Consider the following 11989-nt stretch of genomic DNA (forward strand, 5'->3'; position numbering starts at 1 on the left):
TTGCTGGAACCTCGGACCAGGCCATGGTGTCCGGGTAGTAGCCACAATGTAGGTTTGGCGAAGCCATCTTGCCGCGGGTGGGCGACTCACTCCCGGCCGGGCGCCGGCGTAAGCGTTAGGCCTAGCGCCGCCGCCACGATACCCAAGTGAAGATCGGCCCTAAAAGGTCTAAATTTTGCCCCACCTGTATGCGAGAGGTATGCACAGGTAGCTGTCGACTTCGGGAAGTCAAACGCGGCTGTGTTGACGGGGTTGCGGTTGAAGATCCGTGGCTCCAGCCAAAAATTGGCGGAGCCGATGCACTGACGTCCTCTCGCGGCGGCGGCTGCGTTCGTTCAGCTGCTTTGGTGCAGCAGGTTCAAAATTTATGCATCTTTTTCTCTGATTTTAAAGCAACCTTTATGAAAATCAGACTAGTTATAGAAGAGTCTTACTTTATTACGCGAAAGCGTATACAGCTCGTTCGGTCAAAAAGTCGTCAGCGTCCTCGTAGTTATTGTAGTTATCGGCACCGCACATCGGAAATATTCCTTTCGGGTGTCCATCAATATATGTGACAGGCGTCATTTCCTTTCCTTAACACCAATTTTCCTTTCATTTTGCTTCCCTTACGAAACGGTGCCGGTGTACACCAAGACATGTGAGACAGGCGTCATTTCCTTTCCTTAAGTTGTCCAACGGGCATGGACCCGCCGCGGTGGCTCAGTGGTTAGGGCGCTCGGATACTTAGCCGAAGTACCCGAGTTCGAATCAGAATGCGTCGGCCGCGTTTCAATGGAGGGGGAACGCAAATACGCCCATGCGCTGTGCGATGTCAGTGTACGTTAAAGATCCCTAGGTGGTCGAAATTACTCCGGACTTCTTCACTACGGCACCTCTTCCTCCCTTCCTTCCTTCCTTCCTTCCTTCTTTCAATCCCTCCTTTATCCATGTCCTTACGGCGCAGTTCAGGTTTCCGTCGAGATGCGAAGACAGATATTGTGCAGTTTCCTTTCCCAAAACCAATTCAATTGAACTACAATGCGCGTGGGGTTCCTGAACCCCTTGGCGACAATGTAACACCCTTTCGCGTCCCACTCTTAAACACGAAGCTTGTGCGTTCTCCAATTCTTTCCCACAAATTATGGCAAAATGAAAGCACCTACAGAGCTGCGCTAAAATTTGCATCTACTTCAGGTCGCAAACAAACCCAAACGAGAATTCCTTCGTCTCACACGAGTACTCTGCAGCTTGATTGATTGAATGAATGAATGAATGAATGAATGAATGAATGAATGAATGAATGACAGCGGAAACTTGATACCCGACCTCTCACTAGTCAGAAGACGACAGCGCTCCGTGATCCACTCGCTACACATATCGCTTTAATATGCTATCCGATTCAACGCACACTGTAATCAAGCCTCAGTGGGAGTATCAGTCTTGTTATTAAAAACCGGTGCGTAGAAAAGACGGAAACTGGGGTGCATGAGACTGCACTAAGAAGTCTACATCAGAGTTTTAATCAAGTGGATACCTTTACTCTTACATGAGCCAAAAAAATGGTTTGTGGGTTAAACTTTGCTAAACATAAAAGTGCGAAGAGAGGGCTGTCTGTCCGTCTGTGGTTGTCAGGAAGAATGAAAAGGAAAGTGCACAGGCCTGCTCACTGGCCGTAGCCGAGCCACAATCGCTACCACGTGCAGATAGTAGGAGAGTTGAAAGATGGGATAGAAAGACAGGATAGTAAAGACAAGGCCGATCCCGGAGGTAGAGCAATACCGGACCAACCGATGGCGGGAGTGAAGCATCCTTCAAACTCTCCGCCACATTTCCAAAAATAAGTCCAATTGGACCCGTAACAGATACTCTACTGGGTCCAGACATGAGCGCTTTCTCAAAAGAGAATGCATTTTGCAGCACCGCTACGTGCCTGAAAGCGCCGCCTAGGTGTCCACCGAGCCAGGAGCCAGTTATGCGCCTTCCCTTTCCTCAAGCTCAACGAAGTATAAACCTTCCTGGCCGCGGTGGACACGTTTTGATTGAGGCGAAATCGAAAGTATCCCGTCTGCTGTGCGAAGGTGGTACTGGTTTTGTTAAAAACAATAGTAAAAAGGAAGAAGATTTTTCTAGCCCCGGCATCTGCCATCGATACTGAAGCACCTGAGCTGGGGCAGCGGAAATAAAGGATAGTAGGCAGAATGGATAAATGAAATGAAAGAGGTGAGGGGAGAGGAAGAGAGGATTGGGGGAAAAGTAATAGGTACAAACTATTTACACAATAAGAAATGTGTCAAGGTTGTGCGCATGATTAGATTATACTAGAGGAATTAAATCACGCACGCGCACAGCACTGTGATGGTTACAACTGGAGTGGGGCGTCCAGTTATTAATCGTTCAAGGTAGAACTCGCGGAGCGTTCGGTCACTGCGTGTAACTACCAGACGGAGAACAGACGGGACGTCAAGCCCGTGCGTTCGAGGAATGCACAGAGGCTCGCCAAAGTTCGCTCACGAGTGCCCGCACTGCCCTGCGGCCACAATAGCGTCTTGATGGAGTCTGGTAGTATGCCTTGCGCCCTATAGGCCGCGAGCATATCGTGACGAGCATCGGCGAACGCGGCATAGCGAAGGAGCAGGTGTTCTAGTGTTTCCACTGCGCCGCATCCGTGACACACATCACTCGTCGCGATTCCGTGACGCACCCGTCGTTATCCGTGCCACACGCAGCCAATGAGCCCGCGGAGGATGATTGCACGTTGTGACCGTGTAAGTGCGCGACGGCCGCTGACACTGTCGATGCACTCACCTCCCGCGATGCCTGGGTCGGGGTGCTGCTTTCAGAGATGATCGTGGATGGCCGCACGCACGTCCTCCAGCACAAGGGGCAGATCGCTGGCAGGTAGTTGGTGTGCAGCGGTCGCGAGGTCGTCAGCTTCTTCGTTGCCGGCGATGCCGCAGTGACCGGGCACCCACTGTGCACGCACGGCACAACGTCTCTGCGCGAGGCGCTCGATGCGCGAGCGAATTTCTCGCACTAGTGGGGTACCGCGGCCGTTAGACTGCAGGCGGCTGAGGGCGGCGCGGGAGTCGCACAGCAGAGCACTCCTGGGCGGTGGAGGGCCGAGGGTGAGCAGCAGGTCCAGCCCGAGCCGGATCCCCATCAACTCCGCCGTGGTGGAGGAGCCCAGGAAGGCTGCGTGTTGCTGGCTGTGCAGTTGCAGGGCGAGGATGGTGGCCGCCGCAGCAAGGGAGCAGCTGTTGCGGGCCACTGAGCCGTCGGTGTACACGAGGAGATGGTCCTGGAGCTCCTCGTGTATGACGGCTCTGGCCAGCTGCTGCACAGCACAGATTGGTGTGCTCCGCTTTCCCGCAATGTCGACGATCTCTCGCTGTACCTCCGAGGCAGCAGGCCAGGGCGCGCAGGAGCTGTAGGGGGGTGGACCTTGTGTCAATTGCTCATACTCGAGCAGCGCCGAGCCCATTCGTAAGCGCGGGTGCGAGCGCATACGCTGCAGCAGCGAGCCGCCGTCCGGTGTGCGGTGAAGCCGGTCGATGTGATTAAATGCCCTGCGCGCTGCTTCGAGCTCAAGTGGCCACGCTCCTGCCTCGGCCAACGTTGCGGCGCACTGCGAGTTTTTGGGCAGGCCTAGGCACACGCGCAGGGACTTGCGGTGCTGAAGCTCGAGTTTCTTCCAGCACGGCTTGCGCACCGTGACGAGCGGCAGCGCATAGAGCACCGCCTCCAAAGCTGCGGCATTGTATATCCGCAGCGCGGCTTGCTAGGAGATGCCCTTGCCTCGAGCGGTGAGCTTGAGCACGGCGGCGTTGATCCTCTTCATCGACAGATAGTCCTTGGTCGCCGCGGGGTGAAAGGAAAGACGCCAGTCAATGTCTAGTCCAAAGTACCGCACCGATTTACGCCAAGGAATCGGAGTCCCGTCCAGCGACAGTGGTGCAAGGTGCACGCGTGAGCGCGAAACGCAGGCCATGGCCACCGATTTCTCCGCGCTCAGCGACAAACCAAGGCCGTGCAAGCTGGCGCCGATTGCGGTCCGAGCTCTCTAAATGCACTCCTGCACGCGCAGCGCCTCGCCCCGTGGTCCCCGGCACCAGTCTCTGCACTTCGCCCGTCTGCCGAAAAGGCGCCTGTCTGCTGTGCGAAGTAATTGCAAATTTAAGACCCCCAGACACAATTCTTCGAAAGCTTCTGTTCCAATTAACGTAAAGAGATGTCTTACAGAAATCAGTATTAGCAGTAGGTATTCAATGTAGAGGTAGATTGCTCCAGGAATTATGGGCCTTAGTTACATTTTATATAAACCGCTCAGAATTTGTCATGCGCATATACTGAAATGAAGCTGGCGCGATGGCCCAGTGGGTATTGTGTTCCTATGGCTACCTGAAAGATTAAGGTTCAATCCGTCGTCGTATTTTGATAGAGGAGAAATTCTAGAGGCCCCTGTACTACACGCTGCCAGTGCACGGTAAAATCCGCAGGTGGTCGATGTTATCCGCAGCCTTTCACTACACCGTCTCTTATAGCCTGTCACCTTGAGACCTTGAACTCAATAAAACCAAACCAAAATGTCCAGATTACCTTCTTAGAATGGGCTAGCCAGGATATATGCTTTTCGACAAAAAAGCACATTTGCAGAGATGGAGTTTTTTCAGTTCCCCTCAAATTTTTCCTTTACGCTGTGCAGGCACCCACCGCGGTGGCTCAGTGGTTAGGGCGCTCGGCTACTGATCCGGAGTTCCCGGGTTCGAACCCATCCGCGGCGGCTGTGTTTTTATAGAGGCCAAACGCTAAGGCGCCCGTATGCTGTGCGATATCAGTGCACGCTAAAGGAAGTGCCTGCTAAAGGCCAGCCAGGGAGCCGAGCGGAGTGGACGCGCTTCACATAGGCTCTGCGAATTTTTTGCTTTATTCTACCAATTACCCTTCATAGGGCCCAAAATTCCTATCTCAGGCTTTCGTGAACACCCAACGGACCTTTTGCGAGGACTTCTTCGCCCGTGAGTACACTGTATTTTGCACAAGCAGGCTTATGAAAACCTCCGAGGCGGAGTCGCAGCACAAAGCCTAATTCCCCTTGGCGGCGCACGGAGGAGAGAAGCGGCGTTCCACATGAACGCATCATACGGCCGACGCCGCTGCCTTGCCATCCAGGCACAGCGGGTCGTGCTCGCTTCCGACGGCACCGGAGGGAGTCCACGAACTTGCCGACATAGAAACTCAGGACTCCACCCCCGGAATTTCTAATACCTACGCACCGGAGGAGGGCCTACCGCAGGGGACGCCGCAGGACGACCCGTACTCCAACTCGTTTTCCAACTGGACGACACGAGACAAGACTGAAGCCTACCCTAAGGCCACGCCATGGTTCAGGATGATCGACGCACGAAAAAAAAAACGATTGGAACCTATAACGAAGGCAGAAGCAAACAAACCTGCGTTAAGATCACGACCAGCTCGCCCCGTTAAATTACCGAGGCTGCCGCATGATAATTACAAGATCTTGATACGTCTACGCGGAGGGGTGACGCTGCATAACAACTCCGCTAGGTCACTACTTGCTGCTTTGCAATTCAAGCTCAGCCGCCAATTAACACACGATGCCAGGGTCAGAGTCAAGCCGGTGCAAAATATCGCTATTCTGAGCCCCCCGGATCCGGACCTAACTGAGCAGATATGCAACATCCAGGGCAATCAATCTAGGAGGAAAGGAATATTCAATGAATGCGTATGCAGCATCACCAGACAACTCATGTAAAGGCATCATTACCGGCGCCTTATCGATATCAACGGAAGAGGAATTGATAAACTGCACGGAAACATATCCCCAACAAATAAACATCATTCAAGCAAGGCCTTTCGGCACAAAGGGGGGTGTCTATATATCTTTGAAGGCAAAACAGTACCACGGTTTGTCTACCTCAGCGGCATAAAATACAGGTGCAAACCATTGCGAACAGTGGTGCAGGTCTGCGGACGCTGCCTAAAAACAAGACACCGAGCTGACATTTGCCCCACTCTGCAGGAGAAAAGTTGCTATAATTGCGGAATACGCAATCCTCCACCGGGACATGCCGATTGCAAAAAGCACTGCATTGTCTGTGACACATCCAAACACTTCACCATTGTCAAGAACTGTCCGGCAAGACCGAAGAATTACAGCAAAAGAGGGGAAAAGACAGGCAAAATTGATGAAGCCACACTCTGACACCATCCTGATGGAGAAATTGCCGCACACAGCCCTCTTTTAGATGTGCAGAAGAACCAAAAGACTGAGCAGAAGCAAAAGACTTCGCTGAAGCATAAGGCTGAGCAGGAGCCTGGACCCAGGAATGAGCATCGGCCCAAATTGAACCAAACCAAAGTCCACCGGCCGGGAGAACAGCAAAGATATAGCAACAGCACAACACTGCCCATGAAAGTGAATCAGACCAACGGTCCAAGCAGGCACCCAACGTCCACCAAAAGAAGCCTTGGAACCAAAGCACAAAAGAATGGCCACCCCTCCCACCGCTCAGGAAGAAGAACCCAGTGGTCACCACGGCCGCCCAGGTACCTTTGGAGCAGGCCATGGAGACCGAGAACCCAGAACCGTTCTCAGGAACAGGATAACCAAAACCAGACGGAAAATCAGAGTGTGAACACCGTGAACGCCGGATATAAAGCTTTGGAGCCTAGTGGTACCAAGACGGATTCCATCGAGCCGCGGGTCTCTACCTCGAAAGCGAGTGAATCCGCAGCCCGCATCCAGGAGACTATTGAGGCGCAGTCACTCCGGAATGCTACACCTGAGAAAGGAGCCGGCCCTGATAAAAATTGTGAGTGATCCATCCAAGCAGCTTCCCCTAGTACCTCTTACCCAACCCCTGACCCCTCTATTATACCTCAAGAGGCGGTAAAGCAATACATACGTTCCGCTGAATTTCGTTCAGAAATCACTAGCATAATCCACACTATAGATTCTGAACAACTCGGAGCGATGCAGCAACAGATCATACAAGCCCAGGCACAGCTGATATAGTCCATGACGGATAGGATAGAAGTTACGATCAACACACGCTTGGAAAAAAATTAAGCCGGCATCAATAAGCTTTTCCAACTTATACCTCATGAGGAATTGCCCCGCAAGCAACGCGCAGTTCAACCCGCTGCCTGTCCTGGTCCAGTATATCCAGACCAGCAACACGGCACAGAACAATGGCACGCGAAAAGGTCGGCGGCGACGCTAGTCCACTACACCAAAAGAAACAATTATATGGCAATGGAACTGTCGCAGCATACGCCGAAAACAAGCGCAACTAGCCGCATATGTCGCAAACACCCCTAATCCCCTCATGTCATCGCTCTGCAAGAGACGGAAACAAATCGCATTCATATCAGTGGTTATCACGCGGCAGCCCTTACGCCACGTACAGCAATCTTGACACTCGCATCCATGCCGGTGCTAGACCGCACAGCGACAAACACACCCGCAAGCACGGACACTCAGTATACCGCGATAGAGCTCAGCTCACCCGGGCACACATATGGCCTCACTATTCTTGACATATACAGCAATGCCAAAGATAAAGGCAGAGTTATTCCGGGCAGCCTGGGCTCCTTTCGTTCCTCAAAGCTCCTGGTGGTGGATGATTTTAATGCACGTCACACGCACTGGGGATAAACCTCGGATACCCACAAAGGTAATCTCATTTCTACCGCAATGGCTGATTACAACCTTGGCCTGATCACAAACCCCACCGTACTCATTCGCATTGGCACAAGTGCCACCCGCGGCACCACACCCGATCTCACATGGGCCACACCTAACATAATCGTTAAATCTCACACGGTGCTCCAAGACAGCCATGGGTGTGACCACTTTCCAGTCTCCACTACTATTTCTTACGATTCCAAGATTTTCAGCCATCGTTCAATGCTCCTCACTGACTGGGATAAATTGCACTCATACTTGACAGCTGATTCTACCGAACCCCGTACTGTCACCGACTGGACAGGCCGTCTGGTTGAGGCCATCCAGGCGAACAGCAAACGCATTAAAAACACCCCTGCGGCACCGCAGGTTGATCTGCAACTGGCTCATCTATGGGAGGCCCGACAGGGACTTCTCAAGCGCTGCTGTCACCAGCGACACAATCGTAAATTGAGACTCCACATAGCCGCTCTCATTCGTGAGGCAGAAGAACGCGCGACCAATTTAGCCCGCGCAAACTGGGCAACTTTTTGTAACGACCTCAAGGGTACATTAAGCACTAAACGCACGTGGTCCCTCCTACGAGCTCTCTTAGATCCAAAAACCTCTAAATCTGAGACACAAGTAAGCACACAAGGTCTAATACAAGCAGAGCTTCAAAAGGGCACAGACGTAATTGGCCAACTACGGGAAACTTATATATCCTCATCCTTTCAGTCAGCAGATCCACCATATCTACCTCTACTTAACCCGGAACTTGATGCCGACATTACCTTAACCGAAGTCCGCCGAGCACTCTTTAGCATTCATCGTTCTACGGCGCCGGGGCCGGATGGCATAACGTACAAGGCACTACTCAATCTGGACGATGCCTCGCTTCAGGAACTCACGTAGCTCTTTAATAAGCACTGGCACACTGGGGCGCGCCCGTCAGCCTGGACCAATGCCAGCATGCGATTTATACCCAAACCGGGCAAACCGCTCACCCTTCAAAATTTGCGCCCCATCTAAATAACGAGCTGTGTCTGCAAGCTCTTTGAGCATGTTATTCTCAACCGCCTGCAAACGTTCCTAGAAACAACAGCCTTCCTCTCCAACGTTCAATTTGGCTTCCGTCCAAACATCTACGCGCAAGACGTGCTTCTCGCCCTGAAAGAGTCTCTCTTTTACACAAAGCGCCGCACAGCAGCTACGCGAGCCATACTGGCCCTGGATATGCATACGGCTTTCGACACTATAAGCCATTACCATATCCTGACGACATTAGCCATTACCGGCTGTGGCACCCGCATATGGCAATATGTTCGGGCCATCCTTCTGGGACGCACGGCAAAACTCTATCTTGTGGATGTCGCCTCCCAGCCTTTCCCCCTGCCTAACCGGGGAACCTCACAAGGGGCGATCCTATCACCTTTACTTTTTAACATTCCCCTAGCGCCACTGGCAAAAGCCCTTGATGCTATCCAATGGCTCTAGACGGCCATATACGCAGATGATATAACCCTCTGGACAATGGGAGGATCCATTGGAATAGTCCAGGGTATCCTGCAATCTGCCATAAGCATCACCACCACCCAATTAGCAAACAAAGGCCTCCGTAGCTGTCCAGATAAATCGGAACTCTTGCAGCTGAAACCCCTGCCCAGTGACCCCATTTAACTGGACATGTACGGGAATCCAGTGCCCATTGTGTCTCAGGTGAAGATTCTCGGCCTTCTCATTAACAGCAAACTCGATGCTACCCGCACCCTTCAGCTCTTGCAAAGGCAGACCAAACAGGTGGCTGCACTAATCAAGCGGGTGGCAGCACGCAATCATGGGCTGTCTGAACGCGGACCCTCAATATGACAAATGCATTAATCATCAGTCGCATTACATACCACCCCCATACCACGTACTCACTCAGCACCAAACACAACAGGCAGACACCTTAATACGCACGGCTGTCACCTCCGCCCTACGTCTTCCACGGACGGTTAGCACGAAACGCCTCCTGGCCACTGGTACCCACAATACCATGATCGAATTTATACAGGCTCAACGCACCAACCAATTAGTCAGCCTGAGTCGCACGGAAACAGGACAAGGCCTACTGCGACATCACCGTCTCAATGCACCCATTCCAACCCCAAGTCCTACACCTTACATGATTTCTCTGCGCATGCAGGATCACATATATGAGAAGCCCCTACCGCGCAATATGAGCGCTAGCCTCTATCAGGGTAGGCGGCAGGCTCGAGCGAGCTATTTCACCAAAACATACAGCAACCGCTCCTATATCCTTTATGTCGACGTGGCAGAAAATTCTAAAGTAGGATTCTTCACGGCAGTCGCAGCCTATGAAGACGGTACTGTGGGGGCCGCCGCCACTATCCGAACTAATTCACCTGGAGAGGCGGAAGGAGCCGCCATCGCACTTGCGCTGGCCCACTCCACCATTAACAAAAACATAACCGAAATTTGCAGATTCCCAGGCCGCATACCTCCACTACCTAAAGGGCGTGGCTACGCCGGCCACACACCGCATACTTTCCACAGCAACCCCTCTCGACCGAACGGTTACTCAGTCATGGGTCCCTGGGCAGGCCTCGATTCCCGGTAATGAGCGCGTTCATCCGCTGACCCGAGAACTCTCCTTCCGGACCCCAGGCGATCAGCCCCCAACCCTACGCAAGAGGCCCCATCGGTCCTTTATACATATCATCAAATCACCGCATTCCACAAACTCAGCCACATGACATTACCACCACCCCACAGTTCTTTGTCAGCCCTCATCCAGCGCCACATGGCGACAATTACAGACGGCTACTTTATTTGCCCCTACCGTATCTCATGCATTCACCCCACCTTTCCTCCTCATTGTAACACCTGTGGCGTGCCCAGATCCACACTTTTTCACTACCTTTGGGATTGTCCTTCCCCACAGGCAGTAGCGCTTATCACCAATCCCACTCATTCTTCCTGGAAGGCTGCTTTGCGGACCACTCAGCCCGCCGGCCAGAAACGGCAGGCGGATCGAGCCTTATGTGAGGCACAAGCCCGTGAACTCCTGGGCCGGTACGAGACCACCCTGGAAGATTATTTTCTTTCCTTTTTTTCTAATAAAAGTTGTTTCCATTCATTCATCCATTCATCTATCAGTGCACGTTAAAGATTCCAGGTGGTTGAAATTATTTCGGAGCCCTCCACTACGACACCTCTCTCTTGTTTTCTTCTTTCACTCCCTCCTTTATCCCTTCCCTGACGGCGCGGTTCAGGTGTCCAACCATATATTAGGCAGATACTGCGCCATTTCGTTTCCCCAAAAAACAATTATTAATATTAATATTGGGATGTGCAGGTCAACATGCCCGCATGAATGACTGCATACAACAGGTCGCAAGAATGCTTTTGTGGAAACTAGCCGGATTGTTACTTTCGGCATTTATATGTATAAATCTGGCGCATATTTAAGGTGCTCGCATTTCAAATTCCTAGCTTTGTTACCCGCCACGATGGCGCAGTGGTGAAATTGCTCCTCTACTGAGCCGGAGTACACCGGTCGGAACGCAACCGTGGCGGCCGGGTTTCGATAGAGGCGAAACGGAAAAGTAGTAGTAATAACTTTATTCATAGAAATATATGAATGGGTCTCGGTACATAGGCACTGTTCAAATCTTTTGATGTGGTCTGTGGATTTTGTTTATTGCTGTTGGATTTGTTCTCTTTTCACACCACACTGTATGAATCAATGTGGCTTTGTCCTTGCACCACGGGCATTTGCTGCTATATAGCCCTGCGTGGACCTTACTTAGCATGTTTAGATTCGGGAAAGTTCCCGTTTGTAGCTGTCACCAATAGACCGCTTCCTGCTGGTTGAGATTTTTGGGAGGTGGGGGATATCTAGTCCTTACCCTCTTTTAGTAATTCAGAATTTCTGAGTATCCTAAGACGACTGGTTCCGCGTTAGGCTGCTCGAGGCTGCTTTGGTTGGAGGCTCGGTTTGTAAGCTCTCGTGATCTGCTATCCGCCTCGGCATTCCCCGCGATGCCTGTGTGTCCCGGTACCCACATTATTATGTGTTGCAATTGTTTTTCCTTCCGCGGTAATTTGGCTCTCTTTAGGATGTGGAGCGCTGCACACCCACCTATTTTGCCATTCATGCAGTTTCGGCACGCTGTTTGCGAGTCTGCTAGAATTATTAGGGACCTTTGAGCACGGTAGCCCTATCGGCCGCTAGAGCAATAGCAGCCTCTGCGGCCTCCTCAATCGTGCCATCCCTGATAGCTGCGCTGGCTATTTCTTTGAACTCATGATTAA

General features: G+C 52.0%; 1 pseudogene; it reads right to left on the minus strand.

The window, feature by feature from the left end:
* Window positions 1-1727: 1727 nt before the first annotated feature.
* On the minus strand, window positions 1728-1892 carry LOC144135578 (U2 spliceosomal RNA; annotated as a pseudogene).
* Window positions 1893-11989: the final 10097 nt, after the last annotated feature.

Source organism: Amblyomma americanum, chromosome 5 (assembly GCF_052857255.1).
Source record: "Amblyomma americanum isolate KBUSLIRL-KWMA chromosome 5, ASM5285725v1, whole genome shotgun sequence".
Classification (NCBI taxonomy): Eukaryota; Metazoa; Arthropoda; class Arachnida; order Ixodida; family Ixodidae; genus Amblyomma; species Amblyomma americanum.